Source organism: Melozone crissalis, unplaced genomic scaffold, assembly GCF_028551555.1.
Source record: "Melozone crissalis strain CALT ecotype California unplaced genomic scaffold, PUWL_Pcris_2 ptg000018l_1, whole genome shotgun sequence".
Classification (NCBI taxonomy): domain Eukaryota; kingdom Metazoa; phylum Chordata; class Aves; order Passeriformes; family Passerellidae; genus Melozone; species Melozone crissalis.
The window spans coordinates 22,198,441-22,216,490 of NW_026535796.1; the positions used below are offsets into that span (position 1 = coordinate 22,198,441).

Genomic DNA, 18,050 nt, shown 5'->3' on the forward strand with positions numbered 1-18,050 from the left:
TACAGATCCCTGTGTGTTAATGGGATGTGTCCTGTCCCTTCTGGGTTTTTTTAAGGCTTTCAGAGGTTCTCCTCTTGCACAGACCAAATGCATTCTCAGTTAAAACATCCTCTTATGCTAAAAATGTTGTGTGAATTTGCATTTGAAAATTCTTACTGTCTCTCAAATTTGCACTAGTCTCAAAGGGTAAATTTTACATATGTTTTATATCACAGTTAAATAAAAATATTGCTCAGGTGAATTAAGACCACAACTCTGTTTTAGCCTACATCTTACTGCATTTGCAATTTTAAAGGATGAAGCCTTTTATGGCTACATTTTTACTCACAAAATATTCAAAAGAAGTTCTCCAATTAAAATATTTTCCCTATGGATATGGTAATTTTTAATGTGTACACATGAAAAGAGCTGTGGTGATATGTTGACAGGCACCTGAAAGACAGTGACAGCCAGTAGTCCTTCATTAAAAAAGAGCAAAAATTAATTTACAGTGATATGAAAATATCCATAGAACAGGAATATTTGGTTATACCTACTTAGAATCACTGCAAATCTGACTGTCATAATACAATGATGAAGTTGCTTTCATTTCCTGTAACATTTTAAAATGCTGCTGGTAAGGATCAAGGAAGCACATCAGGTACAAATGTTCTTACTGACCCCTGCTCTGAGTGCTTGATATAAACCTCCCGTATTCAATGTCTGCAAGTGTTAAATACAGCTGTAAGTACTGAAAGTCTAACGACAGGCAAAGCAGATCCACTCCAAAACTGAAAACTTTCAAACCTCTACAGGAGGCTGATTGGGAAAAAAATCTTACCAAAATAAACCTTAAAGTAGCAATTTTTATTGGCTGTTGTATAAATATCCTTCTGAAACATTATTTGTTGCAAAAATACCTGCAAATTCCTACATCTTTTTTTTTTAAAACAAACTAACTGGATGATTAGATGAAACTGATGGTAAGAATTAAAACTGGGAAAACAAAATAGCTTAGGTACAAGTAAGTACAGATGTTAACATAAAAGAGGTGGAAGCAAAACGCTCTCAGTTTTTGTTGCATGCACTTTAAAAAATTCTTTTGTAAAATCATCTCTTAGTTCAAAATCCTTCACATAAATTATTCCCTCTAGCTGTACATCTGAAAGCCAGATCTCTTGAAATACTGTGAAGTCTCTTTATAAAAATATGAGCAATTAAGCCAATAATTAAGGCTTCAACTTCTGTGTCCCTCGTGGCACGGGTGGGTTGTTTTTCTCCAGATGGGACAAAATGTCCATGGATTTGTGTGGGGCACTTCTAATTTTTGTACGTTTCACCACTGGAGGTTTATGCAATCTGCATTTGTCATTCCTTCTGTATACCAATAAAAGCCTGATGGGAATTTTAAAATTTCAATTATATAGAAAGCTATGAAGGTTAGAACTGGCCTGTTTATGGCAACACAGATATGAGCACAAATTTCTTACCCCTGCTTTCATAACCACAGGACAGTTCTCTCTCAAAGGATTGTTAGTACAGATAATCCTTTTTTCCCATTTCGAGTAGTCTGCAAATGATTCTGATTTTTGGAGAGGCCACCTAGATGCAGTTTTTAACTACAGGTGCTCCACAAACTCTTCAAGTTTCTTTTTCCATACAGTTAGATTATAGTAGATGGAAATCCTTCCTATTAGCAGATGAGGCCCTGTTTTTAGTACAAGACAAACATTTCTTCACTCTTTTTCCACATGAAACTTAGTAGAAAAAACATCCACTATTCATTAAAAGAAAAACTCATTCACACAATTCTTTCCAAAGATTAGCACATGTACAAAACCACAATTGGGTAAAAGTCATTACTGAAAGGAAAGCACAAAAACAACATACAAGCACAGATGGTTCAACACAAGCAAGAATCAATCCATTGCCACTGCAGTTCCCAACACCTTCACATTCAGACCTGTCTTCCCTGTCACAGCACAGGGGATGTAGGGCTGGTACTGACTTGTGACCCCCAGCCCCACAACCCCTCCCAACTGAACAGCCCAACAGCCTTCTGCACCCCACTTTTCTTCCCCACCCCAATTCCTATAATGCCAGCTGAAGCAGCCCTGGCTTGTGTCTAACCCAACTCCCTCCTTCCAAATTTGGCCTTTCTCGCCTCCTGTTCCCCCTTGCCTCAGTGTGGCTTTTCTGGCTTTCAGAAAGAAGAAAGCTGTAACCCGAAAAGGTAAAAACCCTCCTCCAGTGCATGCTGCATGTCCTCAGCAGGCCCATCCCCTCACAAAAAATTTCAAGACACCACAGAGGGGTCCTAGCAGGAAGACTCCTCCTGAGCACACAGCAATTTGGAGATACATACATCACAACACCATGCAAAAGGATTATGGTACTAGACACAGCTCTCACTTTTCCTTGGACTCCCTCAAGTCCAGGGAATTCAATACTTCATCTGAATAGTCCCCTAAAATGTGCTGCACCACAGGATTTCTGAGCATTATCTTACAGCCGGAGAATAAACAGCTGATTTCCACACTTCCATATGTTTCTGCCTACAAAACAGCACTCTGTGTGTGTGTGTGTGTGTCTGCTCTCAGGGTGTCTAAAGGCCTCCCCAATTATCTATCCAATCTCTGTGAGGGACAAAAGGGACACTGGCATCTCTGAGGCCACAGAACTTGTGCTGGGGGCCCACTCTGAGCCCAGAGCTGCAGTTTAACATTACAGCTTCAGCCCAGTTGGCAGCTGGCCATTGCCAGGAACAGGGAGACTGAACCCTCCCATCTCCATTCCCATCTTCTTTATTTCTGGCCTACAGTCATCTCCTCACATTACAGGTACACTCAGCTTCCAAACCAGCAGAACAAACTATACTATATCCTAAAGATTTTAAGAATGCATGTATGCCTTCCAAGTAGGAGGAGAAAAAGCAAACACAAGCATATAGAAAACTCATGGCTCAACTAAACTGAAATTAACCTGCTTCAGAACCTTCAAAGGAATATCTCCTTGTAAGGGCAAAATACATCTAGGGGCTAACTTACCCCACAAATTCCTGTTGAATAGTTATTTGTGAAGGTGTTTATTTCCCTGAAAATGCATTTCCAAACTGGGGAGAAAACTCTCAGAATATCTCTTACTCAAGCTGAAGCAAGCCTTGTTACAAACATACACAGTCCTTTATCCATACTGTACCATCTGACATTACACTATGAGTTTCAGATTAAAGACAAAACACGTTTAAGGAATTGGTTAATGTATAGAATGTCTCCAGAATGTAAAACTCCATATTTCTAGAAAAGCTCACAACTGGCCTCAACAGTATTCTTATCTGAAGAAACAAATCTACAGTTCAGCAGTCCCAGTAAATCCCTACTTCCACAATTTAACATTAATGACAGATTTAAGCGAAAATAAAGGCCTCACTGGATGCCTATCTTCAAAAACCAAGGTATTTTGCAAGAAATGGATAACCATACCCCTGTGAGGATGTAACTAGTTTGAGACAGCTGGCAAACAAAGTTAATAGGCAGCTTAAGTCCCTCCATTTTCCTCCTCCTCAAAATTTCTAAGATAGAAAACTAAATCAATCCCTTAACTCTTTTCCAGTATGACTCTTAAAATCCAGAATGGAGCTTTTGGCTTTGCTTCCAGTACTTATTCCCAAAACACAGCTGTAAAGTATAAAAATCAATTAATAATGTTTTGATAAAAGACAGCTCATCCAGACACTAGACAGGACAGATTCACTATTCTCATCATTAAATAAAACATTCAGAAATCTCCAGAGACTTATTTTTCACAAATGTTGACAGACAAGTACTGCTTTTATCATCAATGTCTGAGCTTATAACAGAAGTGTACTATTCATTTCAAATGACCAAATGAAAAAGAAAGTAGCTTCCCCTGAGCATCAATCATCATTCTCAATTATGAATCATGAAAACCATACTATGTACAAAAAGCATCCAGTTTTTAAACATTTGAGACTTCTCTTCACACCCACATTCCTATTAATGCATTCCACTAATTCATGTTTTTAATTTTATGTTCATAGAAAAATCTCCACTTACAGAAGAATGGTTCCTCTTGAAAATACCACAGGCATTTGACGAAGGACACAGGTAATCTCTCTTCAAAGAAGCAGCAGCTAGTAAAACTGAAACAAAATATAGAGATAAAATACTCTTGTTCAGGTTAACCAATTCAAGACCTAAATAGCCAACGAGTTGGAGAATGATATTCTTGAAAAAAAGAACCTTCCATTGAGAACACCTGCCACAAAATCCCAGCAGTATCAAACTGCAGTATTTTTCTAGTACTAGTGGGATGCTCCAGGCCATCCAGAACTTTTTTAACCCAAACAAGTAATTATTTACATTTTTTCTATCCTCAGAACCTCCTTTTGTTATTCATTGCTGCTCATAAATCAGCTCCTCTCATCTCTCCTTGTCCTGCTCCCTGTGTAGCCCTTTTCTCTAAAACACTCTCTGGCTTTCACAGTCTTTGTTCCTCTCATCTGAGAGCTTGCCCTCTGTGTCCCACCCTAGCATCTCCTCCTTCCTTTCTGCCCCTCAGCCCCCGGTATTTGATTGAGCTGCCTCCTCTCTGCACTGAGCGCTGGCTGCCAGCATGGGCGGTACCGCGCACACTGTCCCCGCACCCACAGCGTCCCCGCTCCTCCGGGACAGCCTCAGCGCCTCAGGCTGCGACTGCAGCACGGGGCAGAGCTCAGGGGCCTCAGCACACCCTGCCAAGCCTCACCACTGTAATAAACTGGGAGTGAGACAAAACAAAGCTCCTTCACCAAACTTAGCTACTGGAATAGTAAACCTAAAATGAGTGTGTAAAACCTGTCCAAGCTAAAAATCTTTGACAACAAAAGCTTGAATTGGGACGGCTCCTTGACAGTACAACAGCCCCTCTCTAACTTGCAGGTGATGGGACTGCTAGAGCTATTCATCTAAACTGCAGACTAAGCTAAATAAAATACTGAGTGTTTTTCCTGCACTGTAAATCCCAAAGCTGACTGATGAGTCAAGATATTGAAACTAACATTTCCAGAATGGTAGTTAAGACAAACCATCAGCCTGTGCAGATTTGACTTGCAACACTACAAGCTACAAACCTCAGAAAATTAAAGACTCACTGATAAGCAACTCTTGCTCTGGCTCAGCAAGGAACATAGCTGTAGGCAGACAATGCAAAATATGCTACTTCCATTCATGAGGCTGTGTCACTTAGAAAATGATAAATTTTAGGTAGTAAAACCTAATCCCAACACAACAGCTTCAAAAATCAACTGCAGGACACTTTTTCCAAATGCATGAGAACCAGTACTGCAACACCAACACCAGCCATCATTAAATATTTGATTATCTGAACTAAGAAAAACATCTAAGAGATTCCTTCTGTCTTTAACAAGGCAATACCAAGCTGCATGTGCTGTGCCCTGCAGCTCACACTTCATGCACTCTCCCACTATTCCTGGGTGAAAGATCCTGAAGTAACCATCAAATCAGCAGATGGGAAAAGCCTGGACCACCCCTTCCAAAAAGGCAACAGTTTAAAAGAATTCAGTGAATTAATCTGTACGCCAAGCTCAAGATTTTTGTTTTCCCATTTGCAACTTCTATTGTGTAAGCTATTTTATACTCCAGTGGCTTTCTGTTTTGGTTATTAATTTTAAATCTGCTTGGGAGATTCAAGGAAACAGAACAACTACAATTTCAGTAGCACACACAATTATTTCAACAGCTGTTCGTAAGTGAGATTAATTCCATTAACAATGGGGAAAAAACATAAATAGAAAAGAAAACCCACCTTCACTGAAAAATGCAACTTTCTCCTAAGATCAGAGACAGAATTCTGTTGATTTAGGTCTGGCAATTTTTATTTTTAGCACATATCCTTAAACTTCCTTTCCAATTAAAACAGGCAAACTAATATAAAACTCTGATGCAGAACTACATTGTCAGTCCTCCAGCCATTTGGAATTATTTTCTACTTGTTTTCCACTTAAAATGCCTTCCCAGACATGAGAGATTAAACAGAAGCTCATGTGTCAAGCAGAAGTGATCACAAAACCTACATGGAAAAAACCACTAAACCAGATTGAATTTGCATCTGTTTTTCTTCCATTCTTCTTTAATGTCTTGAATTTACCAGCATAGTCTATTTCACAGAACTAAATAAAGGCAGAGATAGAGTACCATCCTTTGGAGCTGAGATTTTGAGTGTTCTGTTAGAGCACTCAAATATATAATTGGCAGCACCAGCAAAGGATGCTCAGTGCTGGATCAGTAATTCACTAAGAAATTTGTTAAACAGCAACCATTTAGAAGAAAAGTCAGAGATTTCTGCCTCACCTCTGGTCTCCATGGCTTCAGTTCTCAGCACAGGTAGCTGCATTACGGTTATCTCAACAGACATTTTCAAGCCCCGTCCTCCACTAAGTGGTTCCAGCCAGGAACAAGGGGAAACCTTTTCAGCAAGACAGCCCCAAGGCCTATGTTACAGGGTACATTTAGAAGATACCTAGCAACACTGTTCCTGAAGCTACAGCAAGTCTGCTCAAATGACAGATATAGTACAACAAAAATAGTCATAAAAGCCATTCGTTTGTACAGCACTTTATATGTTCGCAAGCCAAGAACCTCCTCTGTGCTCTTTTATGCTGTTCTGACTAAGGCAAAAGACCTTTAAGTCAGTCTTAGTCTTGTCCAAATAGGAACTGCAGAAAAACACCATACACACAAGTAGGTGGTTAGCAATACCAACAGAGAATTAGCTATTCCCTCCAAGTCTTCCTGAGTGAAATACCAGTCCAGAAGAGCTCTGCAAGGTGTCTCTGGGGGCGGGGGGCTACAAATCACACTCCCAATACAACAAAAGACAAGCATCATCTCTTTAATTCTGAGAAATACCAACACTGTTCTCCAGTTCATTAAGAATGAGTTGCTTAATGGCACCTTTTCAATAGCATGCTGGCTTGGACAGCCCACACATTGATTCTGGATCTTACCCAGGCTGTCAAAGCCTGCAGAAATAAATAAAATTGTGGTGGCACATACCAATACCAATTGCACAATCTACAATACCAATTGTATAATCTGATCTAGAAAATGAGGGACCCCAATACTCTAAAGCTCCACAAGGAAGAGGCCAAAAAGTTAGCATAAAACACTCAAAATAATTCTCCTTAAAGAAACCCAAACCCATGTTTGAATTGGAAAAATTAATGCATAGTTTAAGCCAGCTACTTACAATAATGTACACTAGGATATATAAAAGAACTAGTCTAAATTATTTCTAAGGTATTACTGACTTGCTTTGAGGACCAGTAAGATAGGGATCCCAGAGCAATACGAAATAGAGTATGTGTCTCATAGCAATAGTAGGGAAGTGGGAAATTACTTAAGTAGCAAGACAAACAATGTAGTTCTGATGCTTAGAAAGATTCAGATACATTGCTGGGGAAAAAGAAGAGTGATTTAAGTTAGGGGAAAAAGATAACTGAGAGCTAGGAAGCCTCAAAACAATACAGTGTTCTCTCTTGGGTAAATGTCTTACTGAAGTAGCAGGTGCAGCTTATGCAAGTTCAACTACTGTTGAACATAACCTGGAGACTATAATTCCAAAATAATTAGTGTAGATAATGGTAACTACTGGAGGATTCACTTTCAGAAAACCAATGGCTGAGTATAAAAAAATAAACCAAAACAGAAAGCATTTTGGGTTGGTGCAGCTAGAATTTGACCTGTAGCAGATTTTGTTTAGTTTATTAATTTTGGTGATCAAACACAGGCACCCTTGAAGAACCTACAAATGACACCAAACTAGGGAGGTGGTGGAGACAGGGAAAGGGGGCAGAAGTTGCAAGGAATATGAAGGAGATGATCCTAAGTGAGCTTAAGAACTCACAGATTCTAAAACACACTTGATAACATCCATGTAAAGTGAGAGCAAAACCAAATACTGTAACTCTGAAAAAGATAATTAAATAAAAAACCTACCCACATGCAGAAGCATCCATATTAAGAGTAATAAAGCAGAAAAGAGAAGCTACACAGGATCAGAGACTAAAGAGTCATGAACCTGATATTCATCTTGAAAGCCAAATACAATTTGAGAAGGTGGTAAGACTACTGATCACATGAGGTTAAGCTGTTTCAAGTCTAGTCAACACCATTGTCCTAGCACTGAAATACCACATACATCATTCTTGTGTATTCTAAGGAACAAATCCTGAAAATCTAGTTCTAAGACGACTAAAAAGAGATTGATAACAACTGGAAGAAAAAATCCTTTGTCTTCTCACTAGAGTTATTTGACTTTCCAAGAGGTGTCTTATCTACAGTAAATGGGAAAAAAACCACAGTCTTTATGAACTCATTTCTATGATTTATTTTAGATGACAGTGCACATTAAAAAAGATTTCTCCTTCCCTTCACCTTCCCTCCACAAATAGAAAAATTCCTTCCAATTTCAGTTTCCTCTTTTCTTGATCTTCTTGTAAAATTAACATGGAATTTTTAAAATAGAATTGATTTCATACTCAACATTATTACTGATATTTGTACTAATTCTACTTGGCAATTCACACTTTGCAATTCATTTTTAATGCAGTTAAAATTTAAAACAAGGTTCAATGTGAGGATTTTTTCCTTCTAGACAGCAGTTGCATTCGGACTCCAGCTGGTATCATACCCTGTGTTTACACCATTAATGTAAAACAATTTAGACTTTACTAACAGGTGTGTACGCACACGCTTATTTTGGGTCTGTCCCACGTGTATTTTAGGTTTGATTTTATTTTTCAGCTGTCCTGTGAACGAGCAACAAAATTCTAACTCATACTTGACCATTGACCAAATCAGTACATATTTACATCAGACAGACTTCAAGCAATTACTAGAGCTGGAATGTCAACAGCCCATACTGAAATATCACACCATCTTTCAGCCTTTGCAAAAATTCAGACTTCCAGAAATGCTTGTTTAGATTTTAGACAACCACCACGCCAATGCCTTCAGCAACATTCTTTCCTGCCAGAAATGTAAGGCTAGTACATTTTTCACATATACACACTAGTTTCTATGAATCCATGTGTTGAAACCAAGTGGCAAACACACACACACCTACAGCAGTCAGAAAGCCACAAACAGGCAGCATTCCCCTTTTCCTTTAAAAATACATATGCATATTTATTAGTTCAGAGATCTAAAAGCCAGAATTACAAAAGCTGTCTGAAAACCCAAGACTCCTTACATATCATGTGAAAATATTTGCTGATGGACAGAACAAGACTTTGATTACACCTTCAGGGCTATTCCACATCATCTGTGAAACCAGACCACGAGACCTGGGTCCAACAGTCACACATGATAAGGAATGCGAAACTCCTCCACTTGCAGAAACAGTACCTGCAGTACTGCAAGAGGAAAGGAGGCAACCACTGGCCTATGTACAAAAAAAAAGTGCTCTTTCTCTGATACTATAGGCAAAAGGCAGTGTTTTCAGATGCACTAGCTCCCATTTTCAGAAACAGAACTCAAAACATTCTAATTACCTAACTGGATGCATGGCAGATTTTGTAAAGGTTTAAAAGCAAACCTCACATTTGCATTTAGAGAGAAAACAAAGAATCTGGCAAACAAATTAGAGAAAAACATTCAACAACATAGTAAAAGTAAAACATGTTAGCTCCACAGATTAGCATATCCACCTGAACAGGGCAGCATTGTTACAACAAAAGGGAGGTAAATACTATTGAAAACCGGGAATAGCAATGATTTTACCATTGCCTTACAGAGGGCTGACCTCTCTCCTAACATTGTATTTTCCATCAGGAAACAATTCCTAAAACTATTTGTGTCCTACATTTTGTTATTGTTTAGGAACTTGTGAGACAGAACAAACAGTGGTGAGCTCTTAATTATAGCAACACTCATCTCACTGTCCAACCAGTCTTCACAACCACCAACTCCACTGATTTATCACAAACTGATAAATCAGTTTGTGAAGCCCCCGTGCCTCCAAAAGGCAAAGAAGTACTTTATGCAGAAATCCCAGCAATTAAAAGAGACAGCAGTATTACTAATCTGTGGCAAGCTGGCAAATTTACAGGTCATGGCTCCTAGTCTAGCATTTCCATATTCAGACAACAGGATTTCTGCATATCGAGTATATCTTTAAGAATTCTCTCTCTTAACCACAAAACACACAGAAAACAGAACAACATTGTATTAGAGAATAAACAGCTGTCCAAACATCTACTGAAGTCCAGAAAATAAATCCTACATCACTGTGAGGATTTTCAATCTTGACAACATTAGCCAGTGGCCTCAGATCACCACAAATAAACTTCCTAGAACTTAGGTTTGCTTTTTGGTTTGGCAATGGGGGTAGGGGATTGTCGAGCTTCTTTGTGAAGTATTTAGTTAAAATAAAGGTAATTTTACATTAGACACTTTATGGCAAAAAAAGTTAGTTCATTACTGAATTTATCAGTGTGTACCTATCCAAACACATGAAAGCACCATCTGGTCTATATGAACACAAAATATTGGTCTATGTGTTACATTTTATATTGACTGTACTCTGTTACAATAAAGGCAAATGATTCTGAGGTTACTCTTGCTCTCACCTGATCTTGCCAGATCTACCATTACCCTGTATACTCTTATCAATATAAATCATGCATTAGAACACATACTGCAAAATCCCTCAGACTAATAAAAGGAACTTAGGAAAATAATTATTATTAAACATTATAGATATAAAGGAGCTTTTTAGCCACTCAAATCAGGCAAAAAATTTCTCCAAATGACCACTGTCCAGTGTAATATGAAATACATCAGTTTAAGCAAGAGAAAAAGTAATGTCTCTATGCTTCAATACATTTTAACTTTTGCTCCTATGAAACTCAAAATAAATCCTATGCACTCATGTATGCTCCTCTACCACAAAGTACATTTTGACATAGCTGTTTCTGATTTTTTTTTGTACTACTTACCACTAAAAGCATTCCAATATAGTTCTTTAATTCCTTGTCAGTTGTACTTACTATACAAACACTATTTTTCAAACACTAAATTAAAATGGCAGGCCTGGTGCATTTGTGCTACACTAAACTAGTATTGTAAGCCACAAAGTTAACTTTAAAAAAGCAATCAAATACAGATTAAATAAGAAAAAATGAAAACTGTTTATTTCAGCTGACTTGTCTAGTCATAAAAGCAGGATATTTTTAATTCATATCAGCCATGATCAGGATGATCCTGAGCTGCACCAACAATCCAAACGCCAAGCAAGATGTATTGTTTCAAAACCTCACCAGTCAATTTAGAACAGAAGCACAACCCCTGCACAAATATTAACAGACTAAAATTGTTTTATAGGTAAACTGTGTTTTCAGTTGAGATGACAGAATGTGCAGCAATCTCTATAAGGCTCACAGCTAGAATACCAAACCCAAACCTCAGCCTCAAGGATTGGTTTTATTTTAAAAAGGGAAGAGAAAAATGTCAATTTATGACAGCTTACCAAAGGACAAAAAAACTTCTATTTCTCTCGTAATAGAATTCTGGACAAAAAAAAAATCTGTCAGGAAAAATATAAAAGCAGTAACAGTAGTCATTTGGTCACAAAAGAGCAAGCAGCTTCTCTAGCACCCTCAGATTTTGTTGACCCCTTTCATACCAAAATTTCAAAGTATGTACTAATACACTCCTGCAATTTCCCACATGCACAGTAAAGTCTCTAAAGGGTCTCTGAAGGTTTTCTACATTGATTTGCTCTGGAATCTACTCATTCAAGGGAAAGACTAAATCTCTGTTTTCATTTAATAGGCAAAATCAGAAAACAGCTTAAATCCTGATTATATAAAAACATTAGAAGAAGATCAGCCACAATCCTCTTTGCTCTGTAAATGAACAACTGCCGAAGTGTCCTCAGAGCACCGAGACCATTTGGTTTATTCTCTGGGGCCCCCTCTGGACTCAAGGTATGTAACTGTACAACTATCCCAGAAAAAATGAAGAGCTCATATTAGTTGGTGAACATGGAGTAACAGTTGAAATAGGTAACAAAAATGCAGTAGCACACCTCTGGACACATCAGCAGAGGTATCATTGATCCAGAGTAAGCTTAGGAGAGTTTAAGCCCTAACCAGGACTACAGGAGCCCAAACTCTGGAATACTGTACATGCTGCAATGCCTTGCAGCTCTGAAGCACCCACGGTTAGGTGACTGTACCAAACAGATAATCAAATATGAAAATCAAACCCATTTAAATACTACCTGGCCTTTCTCAATTCATTGTAGAATTCTTTATATTTAAACTATGAAGATATGTGTATCCACCAAATTATACTCCAACACTCACAAAAAAAACCCCCAGTAACATAAAACCAACATCCATTCATTGACAGCATTAGGAATTACTCCGGGAAGAACATCGGTTCTCCATCATATCACCATGTATGACTTCTGTCATCAGTACCACATGCACTTCTGCTCTTCCCAATAAAAAAAGCTCTTGCAGAATTAGGAAGTATAAGAGAAAGGCAACAAAGAGCAAAGGATACTGGATTTCCTGATTCAGAAAGTCCTGAGATAGAAGAGATTAAGTCTACAGCTACAAATCCATGCTATCTTCCTCCTCTTACATCTGCTGCTGTGCTCTGCCAGATGCAACACACTTCTGGAGAGGGAACTTGGATTTGACCAGAGTAAGCTAACTGGACTTCTGGATGAAGGAAAACAGTTAAATTTCAGTGTATGAGAAAATGTATCCAACTTGTCCAAATATTTAACCAGCTTTTTGGAATACCTTTGTAATGTCTCTGAAGATGGTCAAGAGCCTCAACATTACCTTCTATATCCAAGCCATTTTAATAAAAGCAAAGCTAAAAACCTCAAATTAACCTTTAGTAATGAAAACATGACAACTGCTTTACAAAATAATCCAAGAAAGAGCACATGGCTCACAACTTAACTCTACAACAAATATATTAAATAGCCACTGCATTTACATGCTCTTCTCTCTCTCAAATTTTCAGTCTAACCAAATGTACCTCTGCTTCCCTTTTATAGTCAAGAACAGATACAAGGAGCAAAGATCTCCAATGCACACTCTCTCCCTTTATACTCCCAGCACAGCTAAGCATGTAAATGTTTTTTAAAATGCAATAAGCTTCTGATTCTAAATTAATCCCATCCAGCAAAGTCCTCAGGCTTTAGCTGCAGTTCATCTTTCTTCCACACAACCTCCTCTCAAGAGCAATTTATCTCAGAGAAGAGAGGTTAAAGCAGTTTTCCCTTCTCAGAGGAGGGAACAGTGCTCTGCTGCTAAACTTCAACCTTTCTCCTCAGCAAACTTCTGCAAGAGCTCTAGCCTAAGCACCAGAGGGGAGAAAAAGAGGAATAAAATGTTAAAGATATGCTCAAGAAAATAAATGCTGAAAAGCAGTAGAGAAAAATAAAGGAAAAAAGAGCACAGTAAGAAAACCGAACAAGAAATAACGCAAATAAAAAGACTATATCAAACAATGATTATTCAGTGCTTCCTCATAATCTGAAAAATTATACCTATACTACCACACAGACATACAAGCTTACTGCACCTCTGGTCTACAGGCTTTAGAAACATATTACCAAGAACAAAGCAACAAGAGGAAGTAAGAACAACTGTGGCTGCTTTCCTAAGGTATCACTATCACACAAAGAAATCAAAGTGTTTAAGAGCAATGCTACACCAATAATGACAAGGCTATCTTTAAAAAAATCCCAAAACAAGGGGGGAAAAAATAAAAATGTGTAGTCCTCTCCAGCATTTCTTGTGTCACAGCTACACAAGCAGAAGCATCCAAACACTTCACATGTGCACGACAAAGTAAACAGCTTGGTCCAACAACCAGATGAAGAAGTAGCTTTCCTGCCTTTCTTTTGTGTGCAGATGGAATGAAGGAACTAAAGGCTGGCCAGGCCAGCATGCTCTAGGGGCAGCCTTGGACACCTGACCCATCCCAACACTGAGCCTCACTAACTATGGGACACTGATGTGGCTAAAGGAGGGGACCATTCTCACATGATCTCTGAAGGTTTGCAGGCACACACACAGAAAATACCAACAGCAATAAATCCACCATGCCACATCCAATTTAATTCTATCCAAGAAATTCCTCAACTTTAAAAGTCTTTGCCACCCTAGATTTGCCAGTTTAGAGAAACGTCTCCTCTTGAATGTTTTCTAATATATACATATAGATGCAAAAATGTAACTTGATGAGACTTAACTATGAACCCTGCTTCTTCTCCTTTCATTTTCTATTGCAGATGAGCAGGCATCAGAGACTACAGCTCAAACACATAAAGCCTCTGTAAATATGCTATGCATGAAGCCAAAGCTGATTTTTCAACTACTCTGATGAATCAAAATTGAAAGCTCCCTTTGTTTAAAAAAAATATATAAGCTGTAAAAGACTCCATGAAAAGATGTATTAGTGGTATTAAAGGTCAATGTAATAAATAGCCCAGCTTTGAGGTACCAAAGAGCTGTGTATTAGTACCCAGTCTTTACACAAGGAATTGACAGAATGAACTAGTAACTGATGACAAATTCATCTACATACACAGGGCAAAAGACTAGAGAGATCAACATGCTATAAAATCTACACACAGCAAGATTATTAGGAAGCACTACTTATTAATTGCATTACTATTACTGCTACAAAGACAACTAAGACTTCCCTCTTTCCAAGGATTCACACAGAAAAGACAAAGGGTAATGGGCACAAGTTGCTTCTGGGGAGATTCCAATTGGACATGAGGGAAATTTTTCATACTGAGAACCATCAGCCATTGGAATAATCTTCCTAGAGAAGTAGTGTATTTCCCAACATCAGACACTTTTAAGATTTGGAAGGACAGAGTGCTGGGTCATCGTTGTCTATAGAATTGCGCTTTTGCCAAGAAAGATTGGCCCAGATAATCCTTGAGGTCCCTGCCAACCCAGTATTCTGCACTAAATCTATGCATTTCCATTATGATGTGTACAGACATGCATGCTATGTTTTATACATAAAAAACCATGACTAATGCCTGATGCTGATGGGATCTGTAAAGCTAGCATCACACTGTCTAGTAGGCACTGATCTTTATCTTTCATCAAATGGAGCAGAGTTAAGTTGTGGGTTTGCATTATGCATAAGAAGTGAATACAATTAGGCTGAAAAGCAAGCTGATCTTCTCTGATCTCAAGTGGAAAGTGTGAATTCTGATCTTCACAGGTGACAGCTCTGAGCATCACTCCAATTTACCAGTCAGCTTCCTTGAATCTGTGTTCCCAACAGAAAACTCGAAACACATAGCTGTGGCTAATCTTAAGCCACTACTGTTTAAACAAGAGAACACCAATTAAGAGAGCAAAGCAGTTACTTTACTTTGTCTGGCACAGAGAAATTCAGTTTTACAGCTCAAAAAGGGTACCGAAAAACTGGAGGAAAAAAATTACAATGTATGTAAGAAGGGAGCAATCAAGAGAAGGAAGGAATTTGATCAAGGAGAGTTATAAAAGGACTACCACTGAATGGACACCTTTTTGCTTTTAGGTAGTGAAATCATTTCAGAATTGTCCACCTCTGAGTTGCCAGAAACACTGTCTTTGAAACTTTCTACAGAAATGCGGTATTTCAAGCTGATGCATCTGTTCAGAAGCAAGAATTTAGGAAATCTCATGGTCAGTGCAGTTGTAGTAGTAGAAGTTCCATGTGTTCTCAAAACACTTTACAAAGGAATAAAGTATTTGGCTCTCTTCAGGTAAAAAAGCAGGGATATAACACTAGCAGTCGAAATTTTGCTGCTCTATTGTCTCTTCTGTCAGGGGTTTGCCGGTTTTTGTTTGTTGCCTCTTTGGTTGTGGGGGTTTGTTTTTTTGGAGAGGGAGAGGGACTGTTTATTTTTGTTGGTTTCTTTTAGTTTGGTTTTTTCATAGTTGGGTTTTGGTGCTTTATTCAGTACATGAACTTACTGAGGCATTTCTTAGGTTTCCACGTCTGTGGAACTCACAAATATCACATCCGTTCAATGTCTCAGATTTATTTAACTGCTGATTCTTATTACTCACCTGAAACAGTGAAAATATTGAACTGCAAAATTGTGCTGCTGTTCAAGTTTAAGAAGCACAGCACAATGTACTTTAGAAATGTGCAAGCTGAACAATGCATAAAAATCAAAACACGACAATTGCTCATTCTTCACCAGCCAGTCCCATAAAATGTTAAATATAGCAGAATCAGCTGCTTTCCTGTTTAATAAACAGAAAACATCTTGTTTATTAATCAGTATACATGTGTAATCATACAAAGTACTAAGTACATACTTACTAGTTCCAAGTCATACTACTACCACCTTAAGGGGAGAGCTAGGAAAAATCCACAGAATAATGTATGTATTTAATCTACCAACAGCTCTCCACATTTACATGAGCTACAGAACTCAGTTTTACAAAACCCTCAATTTCCAGGGCACAGGATTGCAGTGATTAAGCCTCCAGACTTCCAGTGAGCCTCAAACAGGCTATACTAAAATCCATGCTGTTAAATCTTTGCAATCATTTTAAATCCAGGCTAGGTAGATTAATGCTAACTTGGGTGTGCCTAACCATTCTGGAATTAGGAAGTTTGCAGACATAGCATGCCTCATTCTTGGCCTGCCTATTCAACAGGTGCCTGTTGCAGAAAAGAGTATGGATCATTACAATCCATACTATTAAATAACCTTTTCGGACTAAGAAAAAACATGTCAAAGCATAAAACCCTCACCAGCTTAGAGATAGCCAAGAATTAATGAGATCCAGGCTTTCCTCTCTTCATTCACTCACATACACTTACCTTCTGAATATCCAACCCCTCCAGTCTCATACACAATGAAATGAAGGTGAGACTTTTATTATGAACACCCATTCCCTATTAAAATGGACACATTTAACTATTAAGAATATTATCCTGTTTTTCTGAAGGATTTTATTACAATTCTCCAGTTCTCAAAGACATTAACTAATCTTCCAATTATCACATACCGACTTCTACTAATTCACCACACTGTTTTTGAGCATAAAAGAACATAAAAGTAGGCTAAGCACTTTCTACTTCTTTTTCTGCATTTAAAGATAATTACTGTAGATATCATTGCAATATCACAGTACAAATACATTGCAGAAGGCAATCACTAACTTGGGAACATACACACATCCAATATATCAATTTTCTTTGACTCACAGGTGCTTGTGTGCACAAGTACATGCATTCAAAATATATAAAAGTGCACTCCTCAAGGAACACCCTTCTTTTTTTATAAAGAGGCCAAGACTGTAAGCACTAATTGCATGGGTTCTTCCTAAATTTCTTCAGACTCCTCAGGGAAGCAAATTGAACTACAAACCTACACAGTCCTAATAAAAGAAATCCTTTGTATAATCACCAACTAAACCTTGGGGAAATCTCTGGGGAAAAAAATTAAAACCTGCAAAATGTAAGGAAGGAACATAATTCTGTACAACTCTCCTCCTGGCCATTCAGAGAAACAGTACCCAAATAGCTCCTGCCTTCCTTTGCAGGGAACACAGCACTATGTACTCTTAAACACATCCCTGAGAAAAAGCAAGAATCATCAAGGCAAAGCCTTTTCCACCTCAACCCCACCCAACAAAACTTTTTTACTAGTGAACAAATGAAGCCACAGGACTTCAACCTGTCAACAGGAAAATAACAGTACAGCTAAAACCAACAATATATAACTTAATGTCAACATCAGCCACTTGCACACAGTGGCCATCTCTTCCTCTTCCCTCCCCACAGTCCTCTTCTTCATTTTAAGTTCAGCTCTGAGGTTAAGTTTCATGAAGAATTTCACAAGTTTTAGTCCGCCAGCATCTACAGAACAATGTGGGGAATTAACAAAACTAAGTTGATGCTGCTGAATGTTTTGCACCTAAATATTCTTACAAAACAAATTAAGATTCTGTATTTGAAACAAACATGTATCAGCTTTATTGGAGTGTGATA

At 38.2% G+C, this 18,050-nt stretch overlaps 1 protein-coding gene across 6 annotated transcripts in view; it reads right to left on the reverse strand.

The window, feature by feature from the left end:
* The window catches only part of SIPA1L1 (signal induced proliferation associated 1 like 1), a 201,353-nt gene that overhangs the window by 114,451 nt on the left and 68,852 nt on the right, over positions 1–18,050 (reverse strand). For 5 of the 6 annotated variants that reach the window (XM_054276442.1, XM_054276441.1, XM_054276445.1 and 2 more), the window contains one exon: positions 4,056–4,141. The exons of the other annotated variant lie outside the window; for it this stretch is intronic. The gene's annotated coding sequence lies outside the window, so the exon portion shown is untranslated. The remainder of the gene's footprint in view (positions 1–4,055; positions 4,142–18,050) is intronic. 6 annotated transcript variants of the gene reach the window in all.